This window comes from Palaemon carinicauda, chromosome 31, assembly GCF_036898095.1.
Source record: "Palaemon carinicauda isolate YSFRI2023 chromosome 31, ASM3689809v2, whole genome shotgun sequence".
NCBI classification, from domain to species: domain Eukaryota; kingdom Metazoa; phylum Arthropoda; class Malacostraca; order Decapoda; family Palaemonidae; genus Palaemon; species Palaemon carinicauda.
This window is the reverse complement of record NC_090755.1, coordinates 38205817-38219023: the sequence shown is the minus strand read 5'-3', so window position 1 is coordinate 38219023 and position 13207 is coordinate 38205817.

Sequence of the window (13207 nt, the reverse complement as noted above, 5' to 3'; positions counted from 1 at the left end):
AAAGAGAAATAGACAGGAAGTAAGTTAAATACACGCTTGACCATAACCTCGTTAAACCGAGCTGCACTCCTTGGAGCTCCCCGGTAGTTTTTGTTAGGAAGGAGGATGGTCAGCCTAGGATGTGTTTTGACTACTGCAAGGTCAACTCTGTAACAAAAACGGACTCGTTCCCCTTGCCCAGGGTGGAAGACTGTATAGATAGAGTTGAATTTCTCTGTTATATGAGTAAATTTGACCTGTTTAAAGGATATTGGCAGGTGGGTCTTACACCCCAGGCAAGGAAAATATCAGCCTTTGTGATGAGTGACGGCCTCTATGAATGTGAGGTGATGCCTTTTGGCATGAAGAATGCCGCCACTACTTTCCAGAGGCTGATGAATTTCATTACATGTGAACTGGAGGGTTGTGTGGTATATATTGACGACCTTGTGATTTACAGTGATGGTTGGGAAACTCATCTTAAGAGGATAAGAGTGCTGTTCGAGGTGCTGAGGAAGGCTGGTCTGGTGATAAATTTAAAGAAGAGTGATTTTGCTCAGGCAAAAGTGGTTTATTTAGGACATGAAACTGGCTTGGGTAAATCGCTCCTAAAAGAGCGAATGTTGAGGCAGTTACAGCCTTCCCAGCTCTTCGAATCAAGAGAGGTATTCGTAAATTTTCTGGTCTTGTTGGTTATTATAGAAAGTTTATTCAGAATTTTTTTGACCTTGCTAATCCCTTAACAAATTTGTTAAAGAAAGATGTAAAATTTATGTGGAATAACGATTGTCAGGATGCATTTGAAAAATTGATAGGTACTTTGATAACCTATCCTTTGTTATGTTCTCCCTATTTTTCCCTGACGTTTTGTTCGGCTACAGATGCCAGTGACACAGGTTTAGGTGCTGTCTTGCTGCAGGAGGGTGAAAAAGGCACCTCACATCCAGTCGCCTACTTTTCCAAGAAGTTTTTACCGGCAGAGAGACGTTACTCAACAATTGAGAAAGAGGTTTTATGCTTGGTGAAAGCCATCATACATTTTGAAGTGTATTTATCTTCCTCAGCATGTCAAATAAAGGTGTTTACAGATCATAATTCCTTAATTTTTATTAATAAATCTAAAGATAGAAATCAGCGTATTTTGGGCTGGAGTCTTTTACTCCAAGAATACAACCTTTCTATTTGTCACGTGGCTGGAAAAGACAACGTAGTCCCTGATGTCCTTTCCAGGACATTCGGTAATAAAAAGGATGATGTGGCAATCCAAGAGTAGTTGTGTAAGGGTAAAGGACTCTGCATCAATCCCATTTGAGATTTTTTTTTTTTATTTTCGTCCGGTGTTGGGAAGATTTTTTAATAAAGTTTGAGGTTCACATTATTTATATATAATCTTAGAGTTGATATTAGTAATGTTTAAGGATAGTGGTTTAAGGTTTATGAAATATTTGTTATTGATTTTTGCATTTACTTTTGTGCAAAATCCTCATATTTTTGCTTGCATTGCAAATTACTAGTTTAATATTGGCTGGGAGTTACCTATCTAAAAAAAAGTAAAATAATAATAAATTATTTTTTTCCTTGTCCCGGGGAGCTGTAATCCGTAATTACTTTAAATATTTTGTTCGTGGTTTATGTCATTTGTTTTAATTAGGTCACGAATACTTCTCTTGGAACATTCTTTTATCCCCAGTCAAGGTTTTGTTTGTGTTCATTTGTATAGTGTTTATTCACCATATTTTTTTTCTGCCTTTCATGTTTCGTGGAGCGGACTGCCCGTCTTCAGTGCTTAGCTTGTCGAAATGCCCCATTAATGGGTTATACTTTTGCTCTATCTCCCTTTACTTGGAGTGCGTTTTTGGGCAGCGGGGCAGGGAGTATCGGCTCCCCAACAGAGGTCTTTCAGCATTTTTCACGGCTTAATTATCGGAAGATATTTGTTCCTGATCCTGCCGCTACCATTGAATTTGAGAGGCTCTTGCTAATGAATTTTAGCCTTACTTATAAGCATTGTTGTTGCTTTTGTGCTGCTGCTTTCCACTGCTGCTGGCTGTTGCCGTGTGTTTGACCTCCTGGAGTCGTGAGGCGGCCTTCTTTTGACGAAGAACGGTAAGCGGACCGTACATGTTCTTTCCTAGCCTGCTTATATAATATAGACAATTTACGTTGCCCTGGTGATCCCCTGGGTGCAAGAACACCCCTAGTAATCCGGAAGTAGGGCAATCACTATTGATGTGTTATACTGATCTTTTGTTACGAATTTGGTGTGGTCTTTGAGAAAATATGAAAGAATTCTTCAGCTATTTCTTCGTTACCTCTTCAGTGTAGCATTATCGTCAATTTAGGACATATTATCATAAGGTGTATTATAATAATAATTATTGTGGAATTGATGAGTTTTGAGGTTTACTTCACTCTGCAACTCTAACTCTGGTATGATAGGGAAAGTGTTTATTTTTCTGCCTCCTACACCTTTTCTTTCTCTTCGACTGAGGTATAAGAATTAGGTAGGCGTATGACGGTTCGAGTGTTATTATTTTAAAGTAGCGTATGTTTTTTTCCAGTTCCTAAGAAAGCTTTTTGAGGACTCCTTTTTGTAGTTTAAGACTATTTTTTTCAATTAAATTTCATTGTTAATTTTGAGTCAGTGTTTTTTGTATCCTTCTTTGAGAGTTATTTTTCTTGGTGAATTTTTTATCGCTGCTGGTTCTTGCCTGGTATTTTGGCACTGAGCCAGTCTGGAAAAAGAATCCTGGATGAATATAATCAATCTTAAGTTCATTACATAATTTGGCGACCGTGACAGGACCCAGTTTAGCGATATAATTTTCTACTGTAAACGGCTCTCGGAGAGGCGGTCAAGCCACTGAAGGTATCTAGTGATTATTTCTATTTAATTAATTCAGGATGCATTATTTAGAGAGTGAAGAAGCTGAGGTAGCGAACTTTTTGGCTAGTCTTAACTGGGAAGAGGATCTGTTTAAAATAAAAATGGATCAATTGTGGTTGATTGAACAGTTCTTGGATTTAAGTTTGGCCACTGAGGTTAGGAAGGGACCGTTGTTATTTGAGGTCTTGAAGGCCGCTAGGATATATAGAGAGACTCTTGATAGGAATGATGTTTTGAAAGTAGTAAGCTGGATGAGAGTAAGACTGGGGAGATAGAGGAATTAGAAGGTGGAGGTAAAGAAAAAACTTATTGATAATGGTGATGACCAATTGGAAATTTTGAAAGAAAAAACCAAGATGAAGGAACTGGAGTTTAGAGCTCTCCAACTTAGAGCCGATGAAAGGTCAAAAGAAAGAGAGCATGATATTGAGGTGCTTAAATTACAGATTAAGTTGAATCAGGGAAAGAATGGTAACTATAATAATTCTAGTGTTAATGAAACAAGGTTTAATATGTTCGCTGTGTTAAAACTGGTACCACACTTTTCCGGGGAGGAGGTTAATGAGATTTTTGTGTCATTTGAAAAAATTGCTAAGAAGCTAGTCTGACCAAAGGATATGTGGACAACATTAGTTCAGTGTCGTTTCATGGGCAAAGCTCAAAGGGTCTATAATAATCTTAGTGATGATCACTCCGCGGATTACGACACCGTAAAAAGTATTGTACTGAAAGCTTATGATTCGATGCCTGAAGCATACAGGCAGAAGTTTCGTAATCTGTGGAAGGATCTTGACGTCAGCTACGTTGAGTTTGCTCGAAAGAAATTTCGGTTCCCTGATGACTGGCTGAAATCAAAAGAAGTAGACAATTTTGTTAAACTAAAAGAGCTCCTTCTAGCAGAGGAATTTAAGAGGAACGTTAGTCGTGACTTGCGAATTCATTTAGAAGAGTTGAAACTCGACTCCATTCAGGAAATAGCAGTTTCTTCCGACGAGTATGCACTTACCCATCGGGAGGAACCCCTTAGGAAAAGGATTAATCAGGATAGGTTCTTCCCCCATGAATATGAAACGCATAGTAATAATTGTCAGTCTTCTAGAGGAACATTAAGGTCAAATAATGACGAGTCAGAAACACTATCTAATCAAGACAAAAGCATAAGCGGCTTGCGTAGTTTAGTAAACAGTAGTAAATCGGCTAATGGTGGTGGTAGTAGTGGTAGAAATATTGGTAGTAGTAGTAGTGTGAAGTGGTATTGATACCACAAGACGGGGCACGTAAAGGCTAATTGTCACGGTTGGAAAAACTTTCAGGAGAGGAGGTCTAATCTAGTAAACATTGTTTTAGCTGAAAAAACGGCAAACTTAAAGCAAAGTATGGAACAAGAAAGGTGACTAAAATTTAAAAGGTATATTTCTGACTGGTCTGTGTTTGTTGGTAACAATGAAAAGACAAAGGTTTGTTTAAAGGTATTACGGGACTCTGGAGCAGCACAGTCTCTCATATTGAAAACTGCTGTTCAAAAGGATTTTGTATTTTCCAACGATGAATTTGTGGTGTTGGGTGGTTTCCAGGACTAATAAACTGGCTGTGGTAGACAGTTTGCCAGTTCCCGGTTTTCACCTCCTCTTAGGGAATGATTTGGCTGAAGGTGAAGGTGCAATTGATAATACATGTCCTGAATGTGACTTGTGAGGGCTATGAGATTGAAACTAATTTTTATAAACCTGTCTCTGTAGTAACCCGATCTAGAGCTTGGGAGATGGTTCTCGAGGATGTAGACTTAGATTTATATCAACCAGACAAACAAATGACTGACCTGAGAACTGGTTGTAGTAATAGGAAAATCATTAATTGGGATGACGTAAACTAGGACCAAGGTGCTCAAAATGACACAGAGTGAGGAGTTTTCTAATTTAGAACTCAGCAATCGCGAGGATTTGGTGAAACCAGTATTCGTTCAAGAGAGAAGTTTGCCCTACAGGTTGAGCAGGTCGGCTAATGCACCTGCCCATCAGGTAGAGTCGTGAGGACAATTGGTTGTCCCGGAAAGGTACTGGAATAGGTTGATGTATTTAGCAAATGAAAATTATTTGTTGGGACATTTTGGTGCTAGGACAACCTTTCATAAGGTTGCTGAACATTTCTTTTGGCCTGGGATGCGTAAGGACATTAAGAGACACGTATTATCTAGTGATGTGTTCCAGTTGGTGGGAAAACCTAACCAGAAGATACCCAAGGCTCCCTTAATACCTATACCCTCCGTGGGCGAACCCTTTCGGGAAATGATAATTGACGTAGTGGTTCCGAAAAGGTGTTTGAAGTGCTTGATGGTTTCTTCACCGGATTTGGTTTCCCTAAGGTAATTCAGAGTGACTCTGGCACTAATTTCACGAGTAGGTATTTCGAAAAGAAAATGAATGAGTTTGGTATTAAACACGTGAGGTCTGCACCGTATCACCCGGAAAGCAAAGGCCAGGTGGAAAGGTTCCACCAAACCTTGAGGTCTGTGTTAAAAAAATTTTGTTTGGAGACTGGGAATGATTGGGATAAGGAATTACCTTACGCATTGTTTGCAATACGATCGATCCCCAATGAGTCAATGGGTCTCTCTCCTTTCCAGCTTCTTTTTGGTCACAGTGTTCGAGGCCCTTTAGATGTAGTGAGAGAACACTGGGAAGGAGACACTCCCGAAATTAATGTATTGGATTATTTTTCAGATTTGCAAGAGAAATTGTTTAGAGCACGGTCTTTTGCTCAGGAACATTTGGCGAAAGCCTAAGTCTCGATGAAATTGAAGTATGACGCTAAAACACGAGATAGGCTATTTAATGTAGGTGACGAGGAGTTGGTTTTACTTCCTATGCCTGGCAATCCCCTGAAAGTGGAATTCTCAGGTCCGTGAAAGGTTCTGAAGAAAATTAATAATATAAATTACCTGATTGAAACTCCTGATAGGAGAAGAAAAACCAATATTTGCCATGTTAATAGGATAAAATCTTTAATTGACAGGTCTGTGGAAGAATCTGTAGTACCTTTTTCTGTAGTTAGTGTAGAAAATGAACAGTTCATGGACGATAAATTTGCTGTTAGTCCAAGGGGTTTAGAAAATGATTCTGATGTTTTAAATAATCTGAATACTAAATTTCAGCACTTAGATGCAGAAAAAGCTGCACCTCTAATTAATTTAATTAACGAATACAAAGATCTCCTTCAGGATGCACCTGGTAGGACTCATATTTTACAACAAAACGTTGACATTGGGGAGGCTCAGTCTATTAAGCAATGTCCATATAGACTGAACCCCCTCAAGAGAGAAATAGACAGGAAGTAAGTTAAATACACGCTTGACCATAACCTCGTTAAACCGAGCTGCACTCCTTGGAGCTCCCCGGTAGTTTTTGTTAGGAAGGAGGATGGTCAGCCTAGGATGTGTTTTGACTACTGCAAGGTCAACTCTGTAACAAAAACGGACTCGTTCCCCTTGCCCAGGGTGGAAGACTGTATAGATAGAGTTGAATTTCTCTGTTATATAAGTAAATTTGACCTGTTTAAAGGATATTGGCAGGTGGGTCTTACACCCCAGGCAAGGAAAATATCGGCCTTTGTGATGAGTGACGGCCTCTATGAATGTGAGGTGATGCCTTTTGGCATGAAGAATGCCGCCACTACTTTCCAGAGGCTGATGAATTTCATTATATGTGAACTGGAGGGTTGTGTGGTATATATTGACGACCTTGTGATTTACAGTGATGGTTGGGAAACTCATCTTAAGAGGATAAGAGTGCTGTTCGAGGTGCTGAGGAAGGCTGGTCTGGTGATAAATTTAAAGAAGAGTGATTTTGCTCAGGCAAAAGTGGTTTATTTAGGACATGAAACTGGCTTGGGTTAATCGCTCCTAAGAGAGCGAATGTTGAGGCAGTTACAGCCTTCCCAGCTCCTCGAATCAAGAGAGGTATTCGTAAATTTTCTGGTCTTGTTGGTTATTATAGAAAGTTTATTCAGAATTTTTCTGACCTTGCTAATCCCTTAACAAATTTGTTAAAGAAAGATGTAAAATTTATGTGGAATAACGATTGTCAGAATGCATTTGAAAAATTGATAGGTACTTTAATAACCTTTCCTTTGTTACGTTCTCCCTATTTTTCCCTGACGTTTTGTTCGGCTACAGATGCCAGTGACACAGGTTTAGGTGCTGTCTTGCTGCAGGAGGGTGAAAAAGGCACCTCACATCCAGTCGCCTACTTTTCCAAGAAGTTGTTACCGGCAGAGAGACGTTACTCAACAATTGAGAAAGAGGTTTTATGCTTGGTGAAAGCCATCATACATTTTGAAGTGTATTTATCTTCCTCAGCATGTCAAATAAAGGTGTTTACAGATCATAATTCCTTAATTTTTATTAATAAATTTAAAGATAAAAATCAGCGTATTTTGGGCTGGAGTCTTTTACTCCAAGAATACAACCTTTCTATTTGTCACGTGGCTGGAAAAGACAACGTAGTCCCTGATGTCCTTGCCAGGACATTCGGTAATGAAAAGGATGATGTGGCAATCCAAGAGTAGTTGTATAAGGGTAAAGGACTCTGCAGCAATCCCATTTGAGCATTTTTTTTTTATTTTCGTCCGGTGTTGGGAAGATTTCTTAATATAGTTTGAGGTTCACATTATTTATATATAATCTTAGAGTTGATATTAGTAATGTTTAAGGATAGTGGTTTAAGATTTATGAAATATTTGTTTTTGATTTTTGCATTTACTTTTGTGCAGAATCCTCATATTTTTGCTTGCATTGCAAATTACTAGTTTAATATTCGCTGGGAGTTACCTTTCTAAAAAAAAAATAATAAATTATTTTTCTTCCTTGTCCCGGGGAGCTGTAATCCGTAATTACTTTAAATATTTTGTTCGTGGTTTATGTCATTTGTTTTAATTAGGTCCCGAATAGTTCTCTTGGAACATTCTTTCAGCCCCGGTCAAGGTTTTGTTTGTGTTCATTTGTATAGTGTTTATTCACCATATTTTTTTTCTGCCTTTCATGTTTAGTGGAGCGGACTGCCTGTCTTCAGTGCTTAGCTTGTCAAACTGCCCCAGTAATTGGTTATGCTTTTGCTCTCTCTCCCTTTACTTGGAGTGCGTTTTTGGGCAGCGGGGCAGAGATTATCGGCTCCCCAACAGAGGTCTCTCAGCATTTTTCACGGCTTAATTATCGGAAGATATTTGTTCCTGATCCTGCCACTACCATTGAATTTGAGAGGCTCTTGCTAATGAATTTTAGCCTTACTTATAAGCATTGTTGTTGCTTTTGTGCTGCTGCTTGCCATTGCTGTTGGCTGTTGCCGTGTGTTTGACCTCCTGGAGTCGTGAGGTGGCCTTCTTGTGACGAAGAACGGTAAGCGGACCGTACATGTTCTTTCCTAGCCTGCTTATATAATATAGACAATTTACGTTGCCCTGGTGATCCCCTGGGTGCAAGAACACCCCTAGTGATCCGGAAGTAGGACAATCACTATTGATGTGTTATACTAATCTTTTGTTACGAATTCTGTGTGGTCTTTGAGAAAATATGAAAGAATTCTTCAGCTATTTCTTTGTTACCTCTTCAGTGTAGCATAATCGTCAATTTAGGACATATTATTATCATAAGGTGTATTATAATAATAATTATTGTGGAATTGATGAGTTATCAGGTTTACTTCACTCTGCAACTCTAACTCTGGTATGATAGGGAAAGTGTTTATTTTTCTGCCTCCTACACCTTTTCTTTCTCTTCGACTGAGGTATAAGAGTTAGGTAGGTGTGTGACGGTTCGAGTGTTTTTTTTTTAAAATAGCGTATGTTTTTTTCCAGTGCCTAAAAAAGCTTTTTGAGGACTCCTTTTTGTAGTCTAAGACTATTTTTGTCAATTAAATTTCATTGTTAATTTTGATTCAATGTTTTTTGTATCCCTCTTTGAGAGTTATTTTGCTTTGTGAATTTTGTGTCGCTGCTGGTTCTTGTCTGGTATTTTGGCACTGAGCCAGTCTGAAAAAAAGAATCCTGGATGAATATAATCAATCTTAAGTTCATTACATAATTTGGCGACCGTGACAGGATCCAGTTTAGCGATATAATTTTCAACTGTAAACGGCTCTTGGAGAGGCGGTCAAGCCACTGAAGGTATTTAGTGATTATTTCTATTTAATTAATTCAGGATGCATTATTTAGAGAGTGAAGAAGCTGAGGTAGCGAACTTTTTGGCTAGTCTTAACTGGGAAGAGGATCTGTTTAAAATAAAAAGGGATCAATTGTGGTTGATTGCACAGTTCTTGGATTTAAGTTTGGCCACTGAGGTTAGGAAGGGACCGTTGTTATTTGAGGTCTTGAAGGCCGCTAGGATATAGAGAGAGACTCTTGATAGGAAGGATGTTCTAGAAAGTAGTAAGCTGGATGAGAGTAAGCCTGGGGAGATAGAGGAATTAGAAGATGGAGGTAAAGAAAATCCTATTGATAATGGTGATGACCAATTGGAAATTTTGAAAGAAAAAACCATGATGAAGGAACTGGAGTTTAGAGCTCTCCAACTTAGAGCCGATGAAAGGTCAAAAGAAAGAGAGCATGAAATTGAGGTGCTTAAATTACAGATTAAGTTGAATCAGGGAAAGAATGGTAGCTATAATAATTCTAGTGTTAATGAAACAAGGTTTAATATGTTCGCTGTGTTAAAACTGGTACCACACTTTTCCGAGGAGGAGGTTAATGAGTTTTTTGTGTCATTTGAAAAAATTGCTAAGAAGCTAGTCTGGCCAAAGGATATGTGGACAACATTAGTTCAGTGTCGTTTGGTGGGCAAAGCTCAAAGGGTCTATAATAATCTTAGTGATGATCACTCCGCGGATTACGACACCGTAAAAAGTATTGTGCTGAAAGCTTATGATTTGATGCCTGAAGCATACAGGCAGAAGTTTCGTAATCTGCGGAAGGATCTTGACGTCACCTACGTTGAGTTTGCTCGAAAAAAATTTCGGTTTCTCGATGATTGGCTGAAATCAAAAGAAGTAGACAATTTTGTTAAACTAAAAGAGCTCCTTCTAGCAGAGGAATTTAGGAGGAACGTGAGTTGTGACTTGCGAATTCATTTAGAAGAGTTGAAACTCGACTCCATTCAGGGAATAGCAGTTGCTTCCGACGAGTATGCACTTACCCATCGGGAGGAATCCCTTAGGAAAGGGATTAATCAGGATAGATTCTTCCCCTATGAATATAAAACACATAGTAATAATTGTCAGTCTTCTAGAGGAACATTAAGGTCAAATAATGACGAGTCAGAATCACTATCTAATCAAGACAGAAGCTTAAGCGGCTTGCGTAGTTTCGTAAACAGTAGTAAATCTGTTAATGGTGGTGGTAGTAGTGGTTGAAAATTCTGGTAGTAGTAGTAGTGTGAAGTGTTATTGATGCCACAAGACGAGGCACGTAAAGGCTAATTGTCACGGTTGGAAAAACTTTCAGGAGAACAGGTCTAATCTAGTAATTATTATTGTAGCTGAAAAAATGGTAAACTTAAAGCAAATTATGGAACAAAAAAAGTGACTAAAATTTAAGAGGTATATTTCTGACGGGTCTGTGTTTGTTGGTAACAATGAAAAGACAAAGGTTTGTTTAAAGGTATTACGGGACTCTGGAGCAGCACAGTCTCTCATATTAAAAACTGCTGTTAAAAAAAAGGATTTTGCATTTCCAACGATTAATTTGTGGTGTTGGGTGGTTTCCCAGACTACTAAACTGGCTGTGGTAGACAGTTTGCCAGTTCCCGGTTTTCACCTCCTCTTAGGGAATGATTTGGCTGAAGGTGAAGGTGCAATTGATAATACATGTCCTGAATGTGACTTGTGAGGGCTATGAGATTGAAACTAATTTTTATAAACCTGTCTCTGTAGTAACCCGATCTAGAGCTTGGGAGATGGTTCTCGAGGATGTAGACTTAGATTTATATCAACCAGACAAACAAATGACTGACCTGAGAACTGGTTGTAGTAATAGGAAAATCATTAATTGGGATGACGTAAACTAGGACCAAGGTGTTCAAAATGGCACAGAGTGAGGAGTTTTATAATTTAGAACTCGGCAATCGCGAGGATTTGGTGAAACCAGTATTCGTTCAAGAGAGAAGTTTGCCCTACAGGTTGAGCAGGTCGGCTAATGCACTTGCCCATCAGGTAGAGTCGTGAGGACAATTGGTTGTCCCAGAAAGGTACTGGAATAGGTTGATGTATTTAGCAAATGAAAATTATTTGTTGGGACATTTTGGTGCTAGGACAACCTTTCATAAGGTTGCTGAACATTTCTTTTGGCCTGGGATGCGTAAGGACATTAAGAGACACGTATTATCTAGTGATGTGTGCCAGTTGGTGGAAAAACCTAACCAGAAGATACCCAAGGCTCCCTTAATACCTATACCCTCCGTGGGCGAACCCTTTCGGGAAATGATAATTGACGTAGTGGCTCCCCTGCCGCGGACGCGCGGTGGGAATGAATATATATTTTCTATGGTTGATAAAATGTCTCGCTTCCCCAAGGCTATCCCATTGAGGAGTATATGGTCCGAAACAATGGTTGAAGTGCTGGTTGGTTTCTTCACCGGATTTGGTTTTCCTAAGGTAATTCAGAGTGACTCTGGCACTAATTTCACGAGTAGGTATTTTGAAAAGAAAATCAATGACTTTGGTATTAAACACGTGAGGTCTGCACCGTATCACCCGGAAAGCCAAGGCCAGGTGGAAAGGTTCCACCAAACCTTGAGGTCTGTGTTAAAAAAATTTTGTTTGGAGACTGGGAATGATTGGGATAAGGAATTACCTCATGCATTGTTTGCAATACGATCGATCCCCAATGAGTCAATGGGTCTCTCTCCTTTCCAGCTTATTTTTGGTCACAGTGTTCAAGGCCCTTTAGATGTAGTGAGAGAACACTGGGAAGGAGACACTCCCGAAATTAATGTATTGGATTATTTTTCAGATTTGCAGGAGAAATTGTTTAGAGCACGGTCTTTTGCTCAGGAACATTTGGCGAAAGCCCAAGTCTCGATGAAATTGAAGTATGACGTTGAAACATGAGATAGGTTATTTAATGTAGGTGACAAGGAGTTGGTTTTACTTCCTATGCCTGGCAATCCACTGAATGTGGAATTCTCAGGTTCGTGGAAGGTTCTGAAGAAAATTAATAATATAAATTACCTGATTGAAACACCTGATAGGAGAAGAAAAACCAATATTTGCCATATTAATATGATAAAATCTTTTATTGACAGGTCTGTGGAAGAATCTGTAGTACCTATTTCTGTAGTTAGTGTATAAAATGAACAGTTCATGGACGATAAATTTGCTGTTAGCCCAAGTGGTTTAGAAAATGATTCTGATGTTTTAAATAATCTGAATACTAAATTTCAGCACTTAGATGCAGAAAAAGCTGCACCTCTAATTAATTTCATTAACAAATATAAAGATCTCCTTCAGGATGCACCAGATAGGACTCATATTTTACAACACGACGTTGACGTTGGGGAGGCTCAGTCTATTAAGCAATGTCCATATAGACTGAACCCCCTCAAGAGAGAAATAGACAGGAAGTAAGTTAAATACACGCTTGACCATAACCTCATTAAACCTAGCTGCACTCCTTGGAGCTCCCCGGTAGTTTTCGTTAGAAAGGAGGATGGTCAGCCTAGGATGTGTTTTGACTACTGCAAGGTCAACTCTGTAACAAAAACGGACTCGTTCCCCTTGCCCAGGGTGGAAGACTGTATAGATGGAGTGGAATTTTGTCTGTTATATAAGTAAATTTGACCTGTTTAAAGGATATTGGCAGGTGAGTCTTACACCCCAGGCAAGGAAAATATCGGCCTTTGTGATGAGTGACGGCCTCTATGAATGTGAGGTGATGCCTTTTGGCATGAAGAATGCCGCCACTACCTTCCAGAGGCTGATGAATTTCATTACATGTGAACTGGAGGGTTATGTGGTATATATTGACGACCTTGTGATTTACAGTGATGATTGGGAAACTCATCTTACGAGGATAAGAGCGCAGTTCGAGGTGCTGAGGAAGGCTGGTCTGGTGATAAATTTAAAGAAGAGGGATTTTGCTCAAGCAAAAGTGGTTTATTTAGGAAATGAAATTGGCTTGGGTAAATCGCTCCCAAGAAAGCGAATGTTGAGGCAGTTACAGCCTTCCCAGCTCCTCGAAACAAGAGAGGTATTCGTAAATTTTTTGGTCTTGTTGGTTATTATAGAAAGTTTATTAAGAATTTTTCTGACCTTGCTAATCCCTTAACAAATTTGTTAAAGAAAGATGTAAAATTTATGT